Source organism: Crotalus tigris, unplaced genomic scaffold (genome assembly GCF_016545835.1).
Source record: "Crotalus tigris isolate CLP2741 ecotype Arizona unplaced genomic scaffold, ASM1654583v1 scf7180000024292.1016931, whole genome shotgun sequence".
Lineage (NCBI taxonomy): Eukaryota > Metazoa > Chordata > Lepidosauria > Squamata > Viperidae > Crotalus > Crotalus tigris.
Window position 1 is genome coordinate 749,018 of NW_024100465.1, and position 23,614 is coordinate 772,631.

A 23,614-nucleotide genomic window follows, 5' to 3' on the forward strand; every position below is an offset into this window, starting at 1 on the left:
CTTCAAGCTGACAACATCAAGCACACTGAAGTCAAGAAAAAGATTAGAGGTGAATACATCAAGAGAGTGAAGAAGATCTTAAAGTCCAAACTCAATGGAGGAAATACCATAAAGGCAATCAACACCTGGGCAATCCCAGTCATTAGGTACACAGCTGGAATAGTGGACTGGACTCAAGCAGAACTAAAAGCAATGGATAGGAAGACCAGAAAAATAATGACAATGAATCATGCCCTTCATCCACGCAGTGACATTGACAGACTTTATCTACCAAGGCAAATAGGTGGGCGTGGAATGCTACAAGTACATCAGATGGTTGAAGAAGAAAAAATGGCTTTGGAAGAATATCTGAAGAACAATGATGAAGATGCACTGAAATTAGTATATCAGGAAGGCTTACTAACTACTGGAGAGACCAAACTGGCCTACAAGAAAGACCAAATGAAGAACAGAATAGAGGCATGGGAAGACAAAGCACTACATGGCCATACATGAAAAAAATAGCTGGGAAAGCAGATAATAACAAGACCTGGCAATGGCTAAGAGCAGGAAAATTGAAGAAAGAGACCGAGGGACTAATTCTGGCTGCACAAGACCAAGCCTTAAGGACAAATGCATACAAAGTCAAAATTGAGAAGACAGCAACAGACAGTAAGTGCCGCCTATGCAAAGAAGCTGAAGAAACAGTGGACCACTTGGTAAGCTGTTGCAAGAAGATTGCACAAACTGATTACAAGCAGCGGCATGACAAAGTAGCAACAATGGTGCATTGGAAGATCTGCAAAAAATATCATTTGCCTGTAAGCAAAAACTGGTGGGATCATAAAATAGAGAAAGTCATAGAAAATGATAAAATTAAACTGCTCTGGGACTTCAGAATTCAAACAGACAAGCACCTGCAACATAACACCCCAGACTTAACAATTGTCGATAAGAAAGACAAAAAAGTCTGGATAGTGGATGTGGCAGTGCCTGGAGATAGCAGAATAGAAGAGAAAGAACTGGAGAAGATAACAAAATACAAAGACCTACAAATAGAAATAGAAAGACTGTGGCAAAAGCAAGCAAGGGTAGTACCAATAGTCATAGGCTCCTTGGGTGCAATCCCAAAACAACTGGAGCACCACTTGAACACCATTGGCATTGACAAATTCGCTATTAGTCAATTGCAAAAGGCGGCCTTATTAGGAACTGCTTCCATCCTGCGACGATATCTGTAATACCATCAAACATCCACATCTGCCTATCCCAGGTCCTGGGTAAGGACTCGATAGGTAGACAAAATGCCAAATCCAGTCTGAACATCTGGCTGACTGTGCGATGATCGATAATAGTAATAGTGGACGTGGCAGTGCCTGGAGATAGCAGAATAGAAGAGAAAGAACTGGAGAAGATAACAAATACAAAGACCTACAAATAGAAATAGAAAGACTGTGGCAAAAGCAAGCAAGGGTAGTACCAATAGTAATAGGCTCCTTAGGTGCAATCCCAAAACAACTGGAGCACCACTTGAACACCATTGGCATTGACAAATTCGCTATTAGTCAATTGCAAAAGGCAGCCCATCCTGCGACGATATCTGTAATACCATCAAACATCCACATCTGCCTATCCCAGGTCCTGTGTAAGGACTCGATAGGTAGACAAAATGCCAAATCCAGTCTGAACATCTGGCTGACTGTGCGATGATCAATAATAATAACAATAGTAATAATAATAAAAAAACAGTGCACTCACCATTACTATTTGTTATTGCACTGTTTCCTCTGTCAGCAATACTGAATAACTCAGGACATGGCTATCAAACATCAAAAACATCTGCCAGACTATCCCATCTCCTTTACATGGATGATCTGAAGCTGTATGGAAAAACATCATCTGAAATAGAATCGCTGCTCAACACTGTCCGTCTATATAGCCAAGATATTGTTATGGAGTTTGGCTTGGACAAATGTGCCACACTTACTATCAAACAAGGAAAAGTAGTAAAAACTGAAGGAATAAAGATGCCCCACGAAAATAATATTAAGTGTCTGAATGAGGAAGAGTACTACAAATACTTGGGTATCCTTCAAGCTGACAACATCAAGCACACTGAAGTCAAAGAAAAAGATTAGAGGTGAATACATCAAGAGAGTGAAGAAGATCTTAAAGTCCAAACTCAATGGAAGAAATACCATAAAGGCAATCAGCACCTGGGCAATTCCAGTCATTAGGTACACAGCTGGAATAGTGGACTGGACTCAAGCAGAACTAAAAGCAATGGATAGGAAGACCAGAAAAATAATGACAATGAATCATGCCCTTCATCCACGCAGTGACATTGACAGACTTTATCTCCCAAGGCAAATAGGTGGGCGTGGAATGCTACAAGTACATCAGATGGTTGAAGAAGAAAAAATGGCTTTGGAAGAATATCTGAAGAACAATGATGAAGATGCACTGAAATTAGTATGTCAGGAAGGCTTACTGACTACTGAAGAGACCAAACTGGCCTACAAGAAAGACCAAATGAAGAACAGAATAGAGGCATGGGAAGACAAAGCACTACATGGCCAATACATTAAAAAATAGCTGGGAAAGCAGATATTAACAAGACCTGGCAATGGCTAAGAGCAGGAAAATTGAAGAAAGAGACCGAGGGACTAATTCTGACTGCACAAAACCAAGCCTTAAGGACAAATGCATATAAAGTCAAAATTGAGAAGACAGCAACAGACAGTAAGTGCCGCCTATGCAAAGAAGCTGAAGAAACAGTGGACCACTTAGTAAGCTGTTGCAAGAAGATTGCACAAACTGATTACAAGCAGCGGCATGACAAAGTAGCAACAATGGTGCATTTGAAGATCTGCAAAAAATATCATTTGCCTGTAAGCAAAAACTGGTGGGATCATAAAATAGAGAAAGTCATAGAAAATGATAAAATGAAACTGCTCTGGGACTTCAGAATTCAAACAGACAAGCACCTGCAACATAACACCCCAGACTTAACAATTGTCGATAAGAAAGACAAAAAAGTGGATAGTGGACGTGGCAGTGCCTGGAGACAGCAGAATAGAAGAGAAAGAACTGGAGAAGATAACAAAATACAAAGACCTACAAATAGAAATAGAAAGACTGGCAAAAGCTTGCAAGGGTAGCACCAATAGTAATAGGCTCTTTGGGTGGAATCCCAAAACAACTGGAGCACCACTTGAACACCATTGGCATTGACAAATTTGCTATTAGTCAATTGCAAAAGGCGGCCTTACTAGGAACTGCCTCCATCCTGTGACGATACCTGTAATACCATCAAACATCCACATCTGCCTATCCCAGGTCCTGGGTAAGGACTCGATAGGTAGACAAAATGCCAAATCCAGTCTGAACATCTGGCTGACTGTGTGATGATCCATAATAATAATAATAATAATAATAAAAAGTTGGAAGTGACCTTGGAGGTCATCTAGTCCAATCCCCTGCTCAGGCAGGAAACCCTATACCACTTCGGACAAATGGCTGTCCAGTCTCTTCTTAAAAACTTCCAGTGTTGGAGCATTCACCGCTTCTGGAGGCAGGTTGTTCCACTGGTTAATTGTTCTAACTGTCAGGAAGTTTCTCTTTAGTTTTAGGTTGCTTTTCTCCTTGATTAGTTTCCATCCGTTGCTTCTTGTCCTGCCTTCAGGCGCTTTGGAAAATAGCTTGACTCCCTCTTCTTTGTGGCAGCCCCTGAGATATTGGAACACTGCTATCATGTCCCCCCTCGTCCTTCTCTGCGTTAAACTAGACATACCAATTCCATTTGCTTCATTATTTCCATAAAATGGTGCTGCAGGCTATTTTCTCTTTTTCCCCTTTGTTGGTTTTTCTTCCTTATAAAAATAGATCTTTGTATAAAACAGAACCCTGATCTGTTTTATTATCTCAAGCTCAGCTTTACATTTCAGTAAGCCAGAAATTCTAGCTTCTGCCAGATCTTGGGATTCTTTTTTCAACTTAGAAATTAACTGTCAGCAGAAAGCTCTTCATTTGAATTGTAGGCCTCATTTGGATATAGACACTCATGCTTTATATTTCTTTTAGAACCCAAACAATTATCAATGATACAGCAAGGGGTATTTTGCAATAAATATGTCAAAAGATACATATCTTTGTTTTCTAGCACACACAAAAATAACAACATTTATCAGGGTTGCCACTAGTGATGATTTGGGCATTCAGCTAGGCAAGTTTAGAGGAGATAATGAAGCTATAATTCCATTTTACTCCTAATAATTAGTGTGTAGTTAGCCAGTTTTCCCAACATCTGGAAACATAGTATGTCTCTTTGAGAATTCTAAAAGCTTGCCCTGAAATAGTTCATCAGAATCTATGTAGGTTACCCCCTGACCCAGTGAGTTACTTTGGGGCTATAATTACATTGTCTCCTAGGAAAAAGGAGAAAGTAGGATGAGAGAGAAAAATAGAATTTTTTTTTATAATGATGTGAAATAACTAGATATTTCAGAGTAAAGCTTGCATCAACCCTGTTGAAGATCAGCATATCTTAAATTAATTTTTAATCTATTCCAAATGGCTTCTTTTATGAGTCTGCCTCCAAGCTTCCATATGAGCTTCCAGTCTTGCTGTTTTGTGCAGCTGCAGGAATATTCCCATGCTGTCCTATTCCACCTTCTAGTGGAGCTAGCCATCTCTTCTTCCAGCTGGCAGACAGAAAAAGCATAAAGAAAGGCAGTCAGTCAGCCATCCAGTCAGTCCCCAGCTTCACTTTCCTTTTTTGCTGACTTTGCTTTTTGCACAGAGGAAAGAAAAATGAAACATAAAGAAAGGAAAAGCTCCCTTTGTGCATCTTGTGGGAAAATGCAAAGCTACCCTGTAGAACATTTGGGATATCAAAAGAGTATAGAAGGAAAAAGCCAACATTCTACTTCTAAGCAACTTTCCCTTAATAGAATATAGAAGATAAAATAATAGGATTGGAAGGATCTTCTAATCCAGCCCCTTGCTCAAGCAGGAGACAGTGTACCATTCTGGACAAATGCTGTCCCGTCTCTTCTTGAAAACCTCCAGTGATGGAGCACCCACAACTTCTGAAGGCAAGCCATCCCACTGATCAACTGTTCTCATTGTCAGAAAATTTCTCTTTAATTCCAGATGATCCTAATCAAGGAGAATATTTGTAGCCCAGGGTTGAAATGAGGGATCCTAGAGACTCATGAGGATCCTGTTTAATCCCCCACTTGCTGCAGAGTTTGTCTCCCACAATGTCAGATGATTAAAATTCCCCATTACTATTGTGGTGTGTTTCTTGCACCCTTAACTAACTAATTAGCAAAATGCCACCTATTTCATCTACCTGGTTGGGTAGCCTGTAATATACACCTATGAAAATGTAATTGATTTTTCTTTTAAATAAGCTCATCTGCATTCAAGAAGACTTTTATCCTTAATTTTATGCATATTTGTAGAGGTTTAGTGATTTCTTACAAATAATGCAACTCCACCTCCTCTTTTATTAGGTCTGTTTCTTCGAACAATTTATATCTTTTAAAGGAGAATATTTGTAGCTCAGAGTTGAAGTGAGAGTTCATTGGGTTTATCATTTATATCCTTCCTACAATACATTCCAGTCATGAGTTTTATCCCACCAAGTTTCGGTAATATCCTGGCTGCCCTCATGTATTAAGACTTTAAGTTCATCCTGCTTGTTCCTTATACTTTAAGGGGTACTGTATAGTCAACTGAGTGTATGTGGCTGATCCTGTATTTGCTTCCTACCTCTTCTATTTTATATATATGAATTCCCCTTCCTTCTCACTATTCTCTACCTTATTGTTTGACTGGTTGTTTTGGGGTTTATATTTGGGATTATGTCCTAAAGATACTACAGATACTAAAGATTGCTCATTCTCCCCTTCAAGTTTTAGTTTAAAGCTCTTCAGAAAAGCCGAGTCATTCATTTTCAAACACATATTTCCCAGTTTGCTAATGTCCAGTTCTGAAACTGAGTATACTTCTGGACTTCTAATAGGAATATATCTCAGGCCATTTTAGAACAGCATACTTGCATTGTCACATTTTTTTTGCCATTTTTGGAAGGTTACTCTTTTGTTGTTATTGTTTTACTTTAATGTTATGAACATTCACCCTTCCTTAAATAAATTCATTGGGGTTTTAATTATCTCTTTGCTTTCAGAGCTTTCTAAGGAAAGAAGGTTTACTTTCATGACCAGATTTGTTTGCGGTATCTGATTTAAGCAACCAGAATTATGACGTACTGCAGTTTGGAAGTTTGGGGACAACAAATACTTGGCATTGGAAATATATCTTTCTGCCCATATTTGTTCATTGTTTGTTGCAGTTTGGGATTAAAAGAGATCCAAAGCATTTGTATCTTTGTCTAGTTAAATATTTAGACAGTTCCTGCCCCTTAGATACATCATTTTAGATTGCAAATGGTTTGTTTAACTTTATATAATACTAGGGACTGTCCACCCAAGTTTGGCTTACAAATAAAGTATCCATAAAAGCAGGTGGCTTGAAGTTATCCATCACCATGTCACACTGAAAAGTACACTGAATAGGGTCACAATTCCCACCAACACCATAGGTGGTGGGATGTATTACAAATGACTGTTTTGTGACTACTTCATTTAGAGGCTATTTGCAATTATATCAGTGATGAAGACTTTATGACTAGTTCTTGCATTTACCACCTTTGCAGATCTAAAAAACAAAGAAAAGCTGAAATAAAATCATAAGCCCAGTCATGATTTCATTCAACGACATTTTGCTTAATGACCAAGATGCCAGCCCCAATTGTGGTCACTGTATATTTCTCTTTTAAATTATAACTTTTGTTTATGAATTATACATGTACTTGAATACGTGCCAATATTCTGTTGCTTTACTTTGCTTGGTGATACATTTTCTCTATTTTGGCATTGCAAAAATGTCAAAGGCTTCCTGAAACATAATGAGTGGAGTTGTGTACTGATTGTAGTCTTGGGTGTACAGTAGCAGTGGAGTTAATCCTTACCGCCAACACACATTTAGAGTAATTGTTCCAATGTAGCATAGTTTGAACTTAAAATTTCTCCCAATCCTGGCACTCTGACTTCTGAATTTTTGTTTAGTTAATGAACCACTCTAATTCAATGAGATGCACAGTTACTTAGATTTAAGTAGATGGCTCCATTTTTTAAAAAAATATATATCAAATGTCTGATTTACATGTCCTCATTTCATTGGGACTAATTTTTATATTAGCTGAATCTTAAAAGTAGCAAATTATATGCATTATTAGAATCTTCTTCCTGAGTCCTAATGAATCACTGTCATGATTTGAATTGACATTTTAATAACAAGATGCTGTGCCAGCATGAAATTAATTGAATCTGCCTGAAGTTTTCAAGGATAGGGAACTGAGAATTTTTGACAACAGTATCCAATCCACCACCCAACTCTTGTTTCTTGCTTTTGATCTGTTGATATCTTTTGAAAATGTGAAAACTACTATAGAGGTATAGGCCGCAGAGAATTATACTTTAATTATACTTTAACTTGATAATGTAAATATTTCTGTACAATAGATAACACGTGGGTGAAAACTGAAAATACTGACCCCAATAGGCCTGAACTGATAAATAACAGATAATAAAAAACAGACTAAGCTTTTCTAGAGAAAAATCATCTGATGAGCATAAAAAAGCAAAATTGTTTACACCATCTTATCAAAGGAGTGGAAGAAAAGGAAGTCTATGAAACAGAGAAATCATTGTGTTTTAAAGATTTTATTGTTTTTTTTTCATCAATATATGTTAATTTTTCCAATCAACAAGTTGTCTGGAATTTGCTATGCTAATACATGTTCAATTCCTAATCTTTCATTCTTTCCGAAACAGAGAAATCATTGAGATACCAGGATGACCTAGATGAGGAAAATTGTCACTTATTCTTTATCTGTTATGTTATGCATAAATTTGTAGCTATATTTTAATTCAGCAGCTATTGTAATATTTTCTTATATCGTTGTCTTTTGGATTATATAATCATCAGTTTTTGAAGACCTGTGTTAACAAGGACAAACCAACCAACCAAGGACAAGCTTGAATTTGATGTCTCAGTCCCTCTCTATTAGGATGTTCTATGCTATGTGCCAAAGCACAAACATGAGTAATATATTCTGTGGGAATATTAAGTGACTATCCAGGGCTCACCATAATCCATCCTGATCTTTTGATAACTGTTTTTAATCCATAGTTTTCTTTTTTTCTGTGGTAGTTTCAGTTTGTAAGCCCTGCACTCCATCCATCCATCCATCAATTGATTGTATGGCAATTTCATCCAGGCTTGGTGTGGATAAAGATAAAATATTGGCAAATACCTCTACACCAATCAGTGCTGCTTTGCTACTGGTTCCAGTTTCTCTTTTAACACCTAGCCAGATTAGAGCCATAGCTCAGTGGCATAGCATCTGCTTTGCATGGTGAAAGTCCAAATTTATGTCTCCACCTCCTAAAATTAGGAAACCACCTAGACTAAATATTGTGTTAGAAAGACTCGTTAACTAACCTATTTTATCCGTAAGCATGACTAGAAATAATTCTTTTTTGGTTTTATTAACTTTTCCAATGGAAGCATTCAGATGAGATTATAAACAACTAGACCTCACAAGATTGCCTTTTTCTGTTGATGATGATGATTGCCTTTTTCTTTCATTTTAAATGACTACTTCTTAGCCTATCCACTTTAAGATGAAGAGATCTGATTGTATTAGATGACTGATATGGATTTGTTTTTGCATATTTACTTAGCAAGATTTATAGATAGGAAGGTAGGTAGGTAGGTAGATAATCTTTATTGTCATTTTTTTAACTATGGGTACAATGGCACCCATTAAAAATGAATTTTTGTTGCTTGCTCTCAAAGTGTACAAATACATAACACGCATTTAAACATACTATATACAACGTAAGTATAGACCTACATCCTTTCATATAAGTAACATATAAATATTAATCACTGTCCATCTTGAAGATATAATGGAAGGAGGAAGCTTTAGAGTTCATAAGGTTAATACTGCATGGAACAAAACTGACTAATATGGATATTCTGCTTCGGATACCACGGAGCCTCCTCCCAAATCAATAGTTATTCTCCAAACAACAGACATTATAAATGATTCTTTCAAAAATGACTATGATGTTCTGCAGAAATGTATACCAGGGTTTTTAAAAGCTCGTGTGTTTATTGATATTTATTAGCTGCATCAATGAAACAAAAGGGAAGGGTTTTTTTTAAAGTGATGATTCCATATTAATCACATAGCTAATCAGAATACATGCAGTTTAAAAATTGAGATTTTTATTTTTTGGGGGTGCTGGGTACAATTTTCATTATCCCTCCACTGGGCCCCACAGATCTCCTCTGTGAATGGAATGTATAATGCCAAGCAATTGCTCGTAATGGGGTGAAAGAAATGGGAAAATAATGCAAAGCTGTTGAATGGAAATTGCAGTCCTCTTCCACTGGAAGTGCTTGCTGAGAACAGTTAAATGCTTACTTCCCAGAACAATTATTCCTCAGGTGTTCATTCAACATGTTGTTGCTGCATCTTCCCTTCCAGTGTTCCATAATGAGCAAAACAAACTCAAATATAGCCACTCCTCTGCTTTTCAATCCAAAGCTGTGCTGTAATTATTTTTAGCCATTCCTGCAATCACTCCATAACACTTTGATTTTCCCATATTCTTATTTCTCTGTACCTCAGGACCATTCATTCCTTAAAATGCACAAGCACACAAACGTTAATTGCTTGCCTTTCATTTAGAGTATTATTCCCTGTTCCTGGAGTGTTGCCTTCCCAGAAAATAAATTATGCTTTTTCAAAAAAATTTTTCCCAAGAAAGGCTATGCCATTTTAAAAAGCTACATCAAAAAAGATTTTAAATAACCCATAGATGTATGGAGACATTTATAAAATATGAGAATATTTTGTTTTATGACTAGGAATATACCTCAAACTTTCCTTGATTATTTTAAAGATGGTTATGCCTCATTATTATCTACTTGGTTTTCTCTGTCCGCCCCTCCCCCTTTATCTTTCAGTTTCTAATTCCTAGGCTGAAAGTCGGGAAGGTGGCCTATTGCAGAGAATGTAGTAATGTCTGAGATAGTTTTTATTTACAAGAATGATATGGGCAACATTTACACTCAGTATACATTTTCAGAAATAACTCACACTGTTTCCTAAGGCTCTGCTTTGGAAATGTACCAAGTCCTTGGCACCCTAATTTCTGCCTTAGAAACAATTCAGCCACCTAGATTTTATTTTACTAACCTGTTTTGCTGACTTCCAAGAGCTTCTGGTAATGTGTTTCATTTAGCCAGCTAAGAGTAATGTTTTTCTGCAGAGAAGCAAAATTGAATGGATTAATATGAAGTGGTCAGAATAAATGGTGGGTGAGAGAATTTCATTTACAAAAAAACTGCCCTTGATATCTACTCTTTTTACAGCTTTTGAATCCTTTGCTTATAGGAGAGCTGCTCAGATGGCAATTTGTTAATTTGTCTAATTTGCATTCCTTAACACTTGTCAATGGAGAACTTACAAATATTCAGAACTGATTGGGGTGAAATATCCATTAGTTGATGTAATTACCAAACATCCCAGCATTTCCTCATTTCCCATTTTAGACCTGCTATGAATGTCAGTATGAGGTTCCCTCAAGCTGAGTTTGATCTTGGTGACATCATGGAGGGGTCCATATAGATTTCTTGGCAGCAATATGGAAATGGTCTAGTGCCTTCATTAGAGATGTTTTGTTTTAATTACTGCTTTAATCAACATTTCTTGGTGATCTCTTATCCTGCTACTAATCAGCTGACTCTGTTTACTTTGAGAATCAACCAAAGTCCATGCTATAGTGGGAATATCAGTGTAGAAATACAAAGTTCTAAAAAAACCCATTGCATATATACCCATGTTGTAAAATTTTACAAACTTTGATAAATTTACCTTGTATGGATATGCAATAAAGACAGATGTTTGAATGTTTTTATATCAATAACTTTTTTCATAGATCTCTTATAAATAATTAATCATGTGCTAGTGATTTCCAAATATTTGATTATAAAGAATTACAGATAGTATTTCCATCCTTTCTAATTTCAGTCCTTTTAGGTTTGTTTGTTTGTTTGGTATCTTTTGACTGCATTTCTTGTGAATAAGTCACCCACAATATAACAAAATTTCTTTAGAAAGCCAAAACAGAACAACCCCAACCAAACCGAACAAAATAGGAAATTATTGGTGAAGGTTTAGTCTTTATAATTCTGGCATAAAGTAGTAAAATAGCAAAACTTGTGCCGAAGGATATGGCTCAATTTTCAGTGTATATGGATTCATTTTTATTGTTATATATATTAATAAAGCCTGCCTTTTTTGGATTATAAAGTACTCTTCTCTGTATAGTATGTATGAGACAGAGAGATGGTGGTAGTGCAATTAGATAATTCAATATTTTTTACTCATGCCTCCACTTTACACAGCTATACAGTATGTCTTAGTGTAGATTATGCATCAGAGTCTTTCAGAAGAAAAGGACAATTTATATAGCAAAAACAGCAGAGTATGACTGTGTGTCATTTCTTTATATTGCATGAAAGAAGAATGGAATGTAGTTTCTGACACGGCCATCTCATACATACTATATAGAGAAGAGTACTTTATAATCCCCCCAAAAAAGGCAGGACTGCTTACTTTCCCAATCATTGGTCACTCTCCCAACAGTCATTGTCTTGCCATATGTCCCTCCCCATAGGTGGAGCTCTGAACATTTACTATAGTAGATCACTGGTGTTGAGTTGTATGCATTAACAATATTTTTTCTTTTGATTTTTCTTGAGAAAAGTAGCTTAGTGTGTAGTATCCAGTGATGGCTATTAGGCCAATAAATGAGACAGAAAAAACCAGCTAGTTATCCACTATAGAGGCTATAGAGAAGGAGGCCAACAGTTATACAAGGGCTAACTAAGCAGCAGTTTTCAGAGTCAGGAGTCGGGCACAGCCACAGTCCACACAGCATTGAATCACAGTATTTACATTGGTATGGTGTATACTCCTGGCGGCCATTCACAGATAGAAGTGCTGTCCAATTTTTATCTGAAAATTCCAGGGATTGAACCAAAGAATTTATTGAAGAATAGAAATACTTTTCCTATTCAATTTTTTTTCCTCAAATCTATTTATTTGCAGTGTTGTACCACTGGAGTTTGCCAGGCCATTTCATGAACTGAAAATGAATTTGCTACCACCATACAGTATAGTAATGGGTAAGATTGGGTTAGGCAGCCCTTTTTCTGAGCAGAGGTTTGGAGTTGTGTATCCTTCCTCCTCCTCCTCCTCCTCCTCCTCCTCCTCCTCCTCCTCCTCCTCCTCCTCCTCCTCCTCCTCCTCCTCCTCCTCCCCTAACCAAATGTTAAGGAAGAAAGAAAGAAGTTGCACATTTCTGGTTTTGAAATTTACAGCCAGTTTGGAAACAAGTTCAAGCTAAACATCTTACCAAACCAACATGTACAAAAATATCAAATTAATATTTTTCACAAAGAATCAACTTCAAAACAGTGTAAATGGAAAAATTAAGATTCTAAAATCATATAATGCTGCTATTCTTTTCTCATAAAAGAAACAAAGGCCACAGGCAAAATCAAATTAGGAACCTGTTGAAAAGTATTCCTTTTATGTTATGATCTGTTTTGCAGAGATGGTGTATTATTTGTGGCTTGAATCAGGGTATTTTTAGCAATATCAATTTCTTTGCCTTTCATTGTGTCTTGATTTTTTTTTCATTTTCCCTTCAAAAATGTTCTGCAATGACACAGAAAGAACCTGAAGATAGTTCTGAAAAACACACTCATTGACAAGATACAGTACATGTAGGCAAACTAACCAATATAGGATTGTGAGATTATTGGATTTGAATAAGGCTATCCTGCAAAAGCTTACAATTTCTCACACTGTATCAAGAACATTAGTGTCAAAGTGTATTTATTGTACAACAGTAGTATAATTGTAGGATCATTTGATCACCATTTGCAACCTTTCCAGCAGGCTTCTGATAAGCAGAGCTAATGGGAGAAACCAGATTTGTTTAAGGACCACAGCAAAAAGCCATAAATCATGTGTGACTGATTTAATGTGGCTGTGGATGTGGGAACAACAGACTTCAGCTAAACCTAGTAAGATGGAATGGTGGTGGGTATCTGGAGAGTCTGGAATCTTACCTGGTTAGTTCTGGATGGGGTAGCACGACCCCAGACAGACCTGGTGCCTAACTTGGGGGGAGGGGTTTCCTAGACTTGCAGCTCCTGCTTGAAGAGCAGCTGGCCACTTTGGCTAGGAGAACCTTTGCACAACTTTCTGTTGTGTGTCAACTGCACCCTTTTCTGGATCTTGAAGCCCTGCACTCACTCACTCGTGCTGGTAATTTCCTGCTTGGATTATTGCAACATGCTGTATGTACATGGGGCTACCTTCGAAAAGTGGCTGGAAGCTACAAATGGTCCAGCATGCAACAGCATGGAGAATTTTGGATGTCCTTAGAGTTGGCACATGTAATACTACTGTTATATAAGCTGCACTAGTTGCCCATCTGCTTCCAGGTACAATTCAGGTATTGGTTATCAACTTTAAAGTCTCTATGGCATGGGTCCAGGGTATCTGTGAAACTGTCATTCCCAATGGGATTGGCCCATCCCTTCTGTGCTGACAAAAGGCGCCTACTGCAGATCCCATCAGCCAAGGAATTTTGGCTGGTGGGATGTAGTAGAAGAGCCTTTTCTGCCATGGTTTCTTTGCAACATCTTGTCCCAAGAGGTGAGATCTGCCCCCTCTCTTTTAGTCTTCAAGGAAAATCTCAAAACTTGTCTCTGATGAGTGGCTTGGAGTTCTGAAAGAGAAACTGTTGGCTAGAGGTGGTTGGTGCAGTAATAGAAAAGGCATCACCACCTCCTGACTCCAAATCCAGGGTTTTAATTTGTTTGATTTTTTTTGTAATTTTAATCTGTATAATATTCTTTTAGTATGAAAATTGTTTTCTATGCAAAATGCAAAAACAAAGGCATGCACCCATTAGTTTCTGAAAATCTTCAAGAATAAATTTGGTGAAATTGAACACCTGCAATCATTCAAAACTGCTAAACTGGGAAAATTTCAGCCAATCTAATTTTCAAACAGATTTGATTTTTTTCAGATTTTTTCAGGAGCTGTTGATTGCCCTCCAAATTTATAAGCATTTGACACTTAATTTCAGAATTAATAATCTAATCTAATAGATCTAATTTCATGTAAATCACAAGGTCAGCTGTGATTGAGATGAAACTTCTTTTCCTGGAGTAGATTTAGTACATATTTTTTTCAGGGAAAGGATGGATGAATAGTTACTATGAAAATTGCTTCAAACCTACCTGGCATATCTTAAGCGATTTCTCAAGAAAATCACTAGCTGCACTCACATAACACATTGGGGACTTAGAAAATGATTTATATAATATTGTATCTAATTCTAATTAGATATATACCTATCTAATTCTAATACAGTTCATCAATTTTAACATATTATAAATTCCAATACTCAGGATTTCCATTTACTTGGCTAGAAATATTTAATTGCGTTAGCTAATCCTGTATTTGCCATAAATATTCTCTTGTTTGATTCAAAAACCTGATACAAAATTCTAATATTATATCTCTGTAACACCTGGAGGTGCTGGTCCACAGGTGGGAGTTGGGACCCCCTGATGTAAAGGACGGGGAGCATGCTAACCAAGGAAGAGTTATGATATGCTTTCTCTCTCTCTTCTCCCCTATCTATGTATCTTTTCATCTATAACTATTTAGATTTCACAAGCACCATGAAAGTGTAGGGAATCAAGTGCTAGGATCTCCTGCATTCTTGGTTTAAAGAAAAATACAAGGGCAAAGCCTTCCACAGGGAGGCTCAAAAAAGTCACGATGGCAGCCATGACCCTGTAATTGCTGTTGCCCTCTTGGCTTTTTTTGATGCCTAGGTTCAAAGCAATGGAATAAGTGGAGAGCACTGGCCTCTGCCTTTAATGGGGACATTGACCTCCCAGCAGCCAAAGGGATGCAAGATTTTTTCTGTAATTATATTCAACCCTCTCCTGAATGTTAACATATCTTAGTCTTCTCTCTGAATAGTTATTGTCTAAAGTTATTTTCTTTTGCTTTGTTCAATAAACCTTTTGGGCTTTATACTTAGTCACGGTGACCAATCAGAAGGCCAATCAGAATCTTCCATTAGAAGATGAGTGCAGCAACCACAGGAGTCTGGTCAGAAATCAAGAGAGTGGACAGATAGCTTAAGGGTGCCACATACTAGAGAAGCTTAGACTATGAGTCAATAGCAATCCAGACTGATGAGCTTTATGGATCCAAAGTGGGCAAAAGACAGGACATATCTACAAGTGGGGACATAATTTCCTGCATTGACAGGCAAACAAAATTGTTACCTGGTTATCCACTGAAGCAATCAATTCTTTAATAATTTGAAGTTTTCAGGCTCAAAACCGGATAAAAAAAAATGTGTTTATTTTTTCTGGGAAAAAACAGAAGGGATTTGCCATTGCCTGTTGCCTATAGCTCTTCTTTTAACACAATAGCTGGTCCTGAGTGCAATAATCTAATTCTCTGGGGGAATCTCAGCAGAATCCTTTCAGCTTCTATCTAATTCACTTTAAGTAAGTCTGCTGCCAACTCTTTTATCAGCAAGAGTCATCTAAAGGGCAATTTTCCCCTTCTGTAGATCCAGTAAGAGACCCTCATAATCTCTACTTCTATACAGACAAGCACGACTTTATTTTATACTTTCATGAAGAAACAGATATAGAGCAATACAGACAGTATTGTGAAGGTAGCTGTAGACAAACAGAGCTGTATATAAGAGAAGGTTTCAATTCAGTGGGAATGAAGCTCTTTGTGGGAGAAAGATTTGATCAGAGTTTATGCCCCCCCCCCCTTAAGGTGCAGGACATTTGAAAAGCAAAGTACACATTTGCGACAATTCTTCCTTGTTCTTTGCAAAATGTCCAGAGTTTTTGCAATGGTTCTTGTGAGCTGGTTTTCTTTCACTCTTTTTTTTTTACTGCCCCATTTGTATGGGTTAAAGTTCCTCTGTCTTGGACTGTTAGAATCTTGTCTGCTTGATTTGGTAAACTACAATAATTCTCTGGCCAAATTCAGTGGGTATTCCTTACTGGTGAAACTTTCTGGACTATTTATATATCAAACTGAATACAGTAATTATTTGAATCCTTTACAGCCCCCAAATTGTCCACTTCACTTATAGGGAGCAAAACTCTGAGTACCGTATTACAGTGAGAAAATCCTAGTACTTCTACCCACCTCTTGTTTTTACTCATGAGTAGTCTTTCTCTGTTTTGCTTTAAATTTAAAAAAAAATATTTTTATCTTCCTAAGCTTCTTAAAGAGTGTCCATATATGTATGTATGTTTTTGTATTTTAATTTCCCATCCCTGGGATTTCCTGATGATCTATGATTTAAGTAAAGATTAGCTTCTTGGAAATCATGTCAGTTCAGCTACTAATGTGTTTCCCCCAAAATAAGATGTGGTCATATTTTTTTGGCCTCCAAAACAGGCACTAGGTCTTATTTTGGGAGATATCTTACCTGCTTACTTTAGGACTGCTGCAGCCAGACTTCCCATGCCCTGACCCGTTGCGCCGCTGCCCAAGTTCTTCTGCGGCTACTTGTGGCCACACACCACACAATGCATTGCACTGCTGCCACCACTTGCAGCAGCAGGTCACATGGTTCTTTATGCCACTCGCACTGCTGCTGCCACTCACAGGACATGGCTGCATTGAGCAACGGCAGCAGTGCGATGAGCCAAATGGCCTGCCGTGATCAGTGGCAGTGATGCGATCGATGCAATGAGCCAGGCAGCCTCCTGCTATAAATGGTGGCAGCAGTACGAGTGGTGCAATGAGCCATGCGGCCTCCTTCCATGAATAGCAACAGTGGCGCGATCAGTGCAATGAGCCACATGGCCTGCTGCAATCAGCATGATGAGCCATGTGGCCTCCTGTCTTGATTGGTAGAAGCAGTGCAATCAACGCGACAAGCCATGCAACCTCTTGGCATGAGTGGCGGCAGCAGTGCAATGTGCCATGTGTCATGCAGCCGCAAAACTCAGACAGCAGCATGATAAGTGTCGGGGCATGGGAGGCCTGGCTTGCAGCAGTCCTCAGGCAAGCGGGTGCAGGGTGTGTGGTGCAGCTCCACTTTCCCAGCCCTGCCCAAGCTTGATTTTCACATGAGCACCTTGCCCCCAAATAGGGCTTATTTTGGGGGTAGGGCTTATAGTGGGCTCAGGTGTAAACTTCCAGCTAGGGCTTATTTTCAGGATAGATCTTTTCGGGCAAGCACAGTATTAGTTCATTTGAAGATACTTCTTCTCATGTTTCGTGTTTGATCTCTGAGTGGTGCAAGGCTTGATGTAGATGTAAGTCTTGTCAGATTCTCTATAGTGGAACTGAAAAAACAGAGAGCTATCACACTACCAACAAATAACCATCGACTTATCATATATTGGTCAGTTGAATTTCTCTTTGAGTCGTAGATGTGGGCATCTGAAGGAGAAAGAGGATGGAAATGATAGCATGATCTTACATGCAAATGACATACATTACATACTTTGTGTTATTTGCATAATGACCATCAGGATGGCAATGACCATAGGATGACATCATTGTGCATCAAGGGCTGGGCTACAGATATTTTTGTGTCCTCAGCTCATCTTCAGATTTTGTTAGGAATTTCAAAAAGGCACTCTCTTCTTTTTCTTTTAGTGTTTGAGTTTTACACTTAACGATTTTCAGACCTGGATATTTTTTTCCCTTTCTTGGAAGTTTCTCCCTAGTTGCATAGCAAACCATTTTAATTACGTCAACATCCATTATTTTCATATGGCAACAATTCTATGAAATTATATTTAACTCTCAAGCTGGTGCACTGTCTTTCAGAGTGTGTCATTACTGCTTTTTCTGTTTTTATTGTGTTTTTTTAACTTTAGTGTTCCCTAAAATTTTGCATCTTTAAGCTGGTATTCAGCTTTAGCCAAGAGCAAGCCTTGTTTATAGCAAATGTGGGCTTATATCCAGCAAAGTTACATTCTCAGTTGTCTGAAGTTTTAACAAAATAATCTAGTTCTTTCTTTATGGGGAAACCAGCAGTTTTGTTAGATGGACTGACCCCAATGATGGAACTATCAGCATTATATGCTGTCCCAAAAGCATATCTAATGTGATCATCTCCTGATTCAGAAATCCATACTGTAAAAGCAGCAACTTTGCCATTCTTCCATTTACCTTTATCTTTTAGATTGAATCGGAGATTTTTACAGAATAATGAAGAAGAAACTATTGGAGAATTGCAAACTGATACCTTCTTGTTAACCTCACCCCAGTCTCCATTTGGTCTAGCAGTAGCCACAATTTCTATGGAGCTGGAGGGACTGTGATGAGTTTAGGAGGACCAGTTGTACCTTTGCCACAGTCAAAAATAATAGAAACTGAGAGGTCAATATTCACTTGGAAAGGCATGTTTGCTAATAATTTCAGAAGCTATCTTCAAAAATACTTTGTTTACTTGGCTTTCTAACTTAACCTATGGCCCCATTATCTGTTGAAAGGCTTGGGAGCAGTTTGCTTGCTTCTCTTAACCTACTAGTATCACATGACCTTTCTTACTGTAGAGCAGTGTTTCCCAAACTTGACAATTTTAAGGCATGAGGACTTCAACTCCCAGAATTCCACAGCCAGCAATGCTGGCTGTGGAATTCTGGGAGTTGAAGTCCACATGCCTTAAAATTGTCAAGTTTGGGAAACACTGCTGTAGAGATACACTTTTTTCCCAGGTAGAACAGCTTTGCCCTGTGGTCTAAAACTTGGTAAGTCCACTCTTAGAGATTCGTTCAGTTTTGAAACCTGCCGTTCTGGCTTCTTCAATGTGACCTGTGGAATCTCTAGGCCTACTTGCACTTTAAAATATACTAATCCACTTGGGCCTGAGCAATTAGAATCCAAGCCCTTTTTAAATTTACCATTTCAGCTGGCACATAGCTGAGTTCTTATCTGGTCCTGACAAATTTTTTTTTAACTCAGTTTGAGCTCTTTGATAATTACTGTGCATGACACGAAACAGTCCCATTTTGCAGATAAATATGCTGCACCCAGCTCTCCCATTTCTCTTTCTTGGTCTTGTCATGCTGATACCAATGTTATTTTCTACATGATAGGCATATTGTGATGTGCTAATTTTCATGACCAGTGAGCTGGTTTTACTGCTTTTTGTTATCATTTATTTGTTTAAAAAATTTATATAGTTACCCATCTGCTATCCAACTTTGAGTGGCTCCATTGTCCTCAAGAACTAGAAGTAAAAAATAAAACTTGTATTGTTTGATTGGAGATGGGTAGGTGGAAATTCCTTCTTCCTTTCTCAATAAAATCAAGGTTCAATGTCCCCAAATCAGAAAAAGACACATGAACAAAATTTGTGGACTATTCACACATTATATCTGATCTCTATTGCCATTTTAATGCAATCTGTAATATCACTATCTCCTATCTTCTCCAGGCTCATATCCCAGCCCTTCTCCCACAGCCTGGCATGTTCAAGAAGCATTTCCTTGGTGCAACAGTATTGGTTAAGTGTTACAATTTGTTTTCATTATGAGGCAGTTTCTCTCAAGTCAAATTGGCAAACTCTGCTTCCATTCTAATGTTAAAATAAAATTAGAGAAAAACATGGGACTAGTTCTCAACAGCAGCATAATCAAGAGACAGAGTTTTAATGCAGCAAACCTGAGCACACATAAGCCAGAAATAATACATGAATACATCTGTATAGTCAAAATCTTTTCTGTACACAATACTCTCTCATATTATTCCTTTTCTCATTGGAAGTTCTTGGTTGTTAAAAACTTTTTCTCAACCAGGGCTGAATTGGCTCTGCTTTTTCATTCGTCAACAACCATAATCCATAATTTTCTTCTCTGCCTTTTGTCAGCACGTTCCCCCCACATTTCTGTATTGCTAAATTCCATGTTCATAAAAATACTAGCCATTGTTCTGTATTTTTAAAATAGATTTAGAAAAAGAAAATTACATCAATATTCATACACATTTTTGCCAAAATATGGAGTGCTGAACATGAAAAGAGGTTGATTATATGAAACTCTGGATTATGGAACTGTAGCATTTGAAGAAATGGCTTACAAAATCTTAATTAAGTTTGTATTTATAATGCGTAGCTTGTGGTTTCCCTAACTTATATTTATTTTAGTTATGACTATAAGAATTGGGCTATCTACTTTCTGGAAGTAAATTGCTAACTTAAATAGCCTTGAAAAAAGTGTAGCTAAAAGATTTGGAAATGGGTAGTTTAGTACAATACTCCACACACACACAAAAATCAAGTAAGCTTCTGCTCTGCTCTGCTTTTTTGGGGGGGGGGACTGGTATATAGGAAGGACTCTTAATTTCTTCAGAGAGGTTACCCAATATAGTCCCATCTGCTTATCGGGAAAACTGAACCCAGTAGAATGTATTATGAACCCACTTATAATTTTAAACTAAGTTGTTAAATGAAAAGAAATGCGAGAGCAATTCAGAAATAAACCTCTGTTTGGTTATCAATGACAGACATTCACAAATGCAGAACTTTTATTATACACATTAGAAAACTACAATGTTACATTACTTTTTGACATAATCACTATTCAAATTGAGGCACTTGTCATAATGTCTTACAAGGTTTGAAATTCCTTAGTAGTAGTCGCTCAGCGCCAAATCTGGGCTATGAAGGGGGTGATCAAAAACATCCCAATGGAACTGCTTCAGAAGTTCTTGGGTGCGTCTAGTGGTGTGCGGGTGAACATTATTGTGAACCAACACCACACCGGAAATGGTGCCATAGAAAATCCCGCCAAATGTGAAGATGCCAAAAGAGTACTCCTAATAAAGTTCATGGAGCATGGTTCAACCATCAATTCATAAGTCTACTGTGAAACATTACAAAAACTCAGATGAGCCATCCATAACAAGCATTGAGCCATACTGAGTTCCAGTGTGGTGTTGGTTCACGATAATGTTCACCCGCACACCGCTAGACGCACCCAAGAACTTCTGAAGCAATTCTGTTGGGATGTTTTTGATCACCCCCCTATAGCCCAGATTTGCCGCCAAGCGACTATTACTAAAGCATTTCAAACCTCGTAAGACATTTTGACAAGTGCCTCAATTTGAATGGTGATTATGTCAAAAAGTAATGGAATGTTGTAGTTTTTTAATGTGTATAGTAAAAGTTCTGTAACTGCAAGTGTCTGTTATTGATAACCAAATGGAGGTTTATTTCGAACTGCCCTCGTAGAAAGGATGGGGAAAATGGCACCTATTCAAGATTTTTCCTTACTTTCAAGTAATAACCTATAAAAACATACTAGATAAGAGAATTAAAATCGAGGAAAAATCTTCAAGATGCAGGGATAGAATTAGAATGGTGGGCATACCTCTAACTACAAGCAAGATATAGGAAAGACAAAAAAGAATGGGGTATAAAAACAGAATTGACAGAATTAGATAAAATTTTATTAGGTCCTGAGGATAAAATGATTAAAAAAAATATCACTTTCTTTTAGATCAGGCAATGTATGAAGAATAGGTCAAGGAGACTATGTTAATTTGGAGTAGGGATTTTGATTTCAGTATCGACCTGCATATTTGGCAAGAACTGTGGGAAAGAAATAGGAAACTCACTCTAGCTACCTCATATAAGGAAAATCTTTACAAGATGTTCTATAGATGGCACTTCCCACCCGTAAGGTTAGCCAAAATGGATTCAAATATCTCATCCCTATGCTGGAAATGTAAATCAGCAATAGGATCATATTACCATATGTGGTGGGAATGCCCAAAGACTCGTGAGTATTGGAACAGGACACGAAGCTGGTTGAGAGATATATTAATATTGGACTTAGAGTTAAAACCTGAACTCTTCTTGTTGGGGATAACTACAGAGAAATACAATAAGGGAACAATCTACTTGCTGCTACACATCTTGACTGCAGCTAGGCTTGCGTTTGCGCAAAAATGGAAGAGCAAAGAAATCCCGACAGAGGAAGAGTCACTATGTAAAATATTAGCATGTGCGAAATGGACAGGCTCAATGGTATTGAAAGACAAATGTGGATCAGTTTATTTCGAAACCTGGGATAAATTTTACCACTGGAGGGATTCGAGGAAGATGGTTGGGATTAAAGACTAGTGTTAAGATAGAAATATATGTTATTTTAGAATAAGTACTGTACATAAAACTTAGATGTATGTCTAGAAATGAAGAATTGATTGTAAAATGTGGAATGATTTGATAAGAATGTATATACTGGAATGTCACATTATATCCAATGTTTTTTTTAATTATATTATAAATAAAATTTTGAAAAAAAAAGATTTTTCCTTACTTTCCATGACATTTATGATTGCTAGATCAATGCTATGTTGTTCAACTGAACATTTCCACAGTTTTACTCCACATTCTTGCAAACAAGTGAATATTTAATGGACTGAATCACCCTACAATTGAGGAGAATAAAATTTAAATAGAAGCACTGGACTGTCAGTTTTACTTCCTGAAGTTTTAGGATGATCCTTCCCACGTAATGACTTTGTGTTTGTGTATTAACTTTCTAATCATCATCTAGTAAAATTATTGCCAATTAAGACTCATTTTTAGGGTTGGAGAGCCTTGGGGAATTTCAACTCCAGGGAGAAGAACCAACACTAAAAACAACTATTACTGTGACCAATTTGATCCCGGCAAGGAAGATTTACATGTGTCAGACTGTAGCCTATAAAAAGATAATCTGATAATTAGTGACAAACAAGCTGTTAGTATTCTTTGTCCCTTCCTATGTTAAACTAGAGAAAGAAATGAAAGCTATGTTTTTACTGTAAAGAAAATGTCTTACCTCCATCTGCATGCAAATCTAAATGCCTGGGAAAAATACTTTGAACAATAGATGGGTCACAGGTGAAACTTTCATCCTCAGGGCTGTTTACTTAGGATCCCAGACTAATTTTAGACATGTCTTTTATTTTTTCATCCTTCATCCAGTGCATATCTAGAGGGCCCATGCCTTCCAGAAATGTTTTTGGTAAGTACAAATGGTGGTTAAAGAGGAGGAGAAAAAGCAAGCATTTTCTTCCATGAACTTATTTCATTTACTATACATTAGGGTTTAAAAAAATAATATGCACTGTGGAACAGTCATTCCTTTTGGTACAAAAGTTCACATCTTCAACAAACAAAATTGTTATACACCATCAAAGATATTTGAATGACTCAGAAATAGGCTTATTCAGTGTAGATGAATTATTTTTTCAGTTGCAGTTTATTTTATACATTCTCAGCATGATTGTTGACAACAAAGAAAATATGCCAATAGCATGAGGTATTTGAAATATGGTTAATAAGAATCCATTCATTCAGTTTAAAGATTTATATGATAAAGACTGGCTTGGGACAGAACT

At 37.4% G+C, this 23,614-nt stretch overlaps 1 protein-coding gene across 1 annotated transcript in view; it reads right to left on the reverse strand.

Annotated features, from left to right (window-relative positions):
• Positions 1–5,096: 5,096 nt before the first annotated feature.
• LOC120299329 (calcitonin gene-related peptide type 1 receptor-like) overlaps positions 5,097–23,614 on the reverse strand; it is a 198,694-nt gene continuing 180,176 nt past the window's right edge. The window contains exons 17-18 of the transcript XR_005554389.1: positions 10,322–10,388; positions 5,097–9,763 (exon numbers count right to left, since the gene is read on the reverse strand). The gene's annotated coding sequence lies outside the window, so the exon portion shown is untranslated. The remainder of the gene's footprint in view (positions 9,764–10,321; positions 10,389–23,614) is intronic.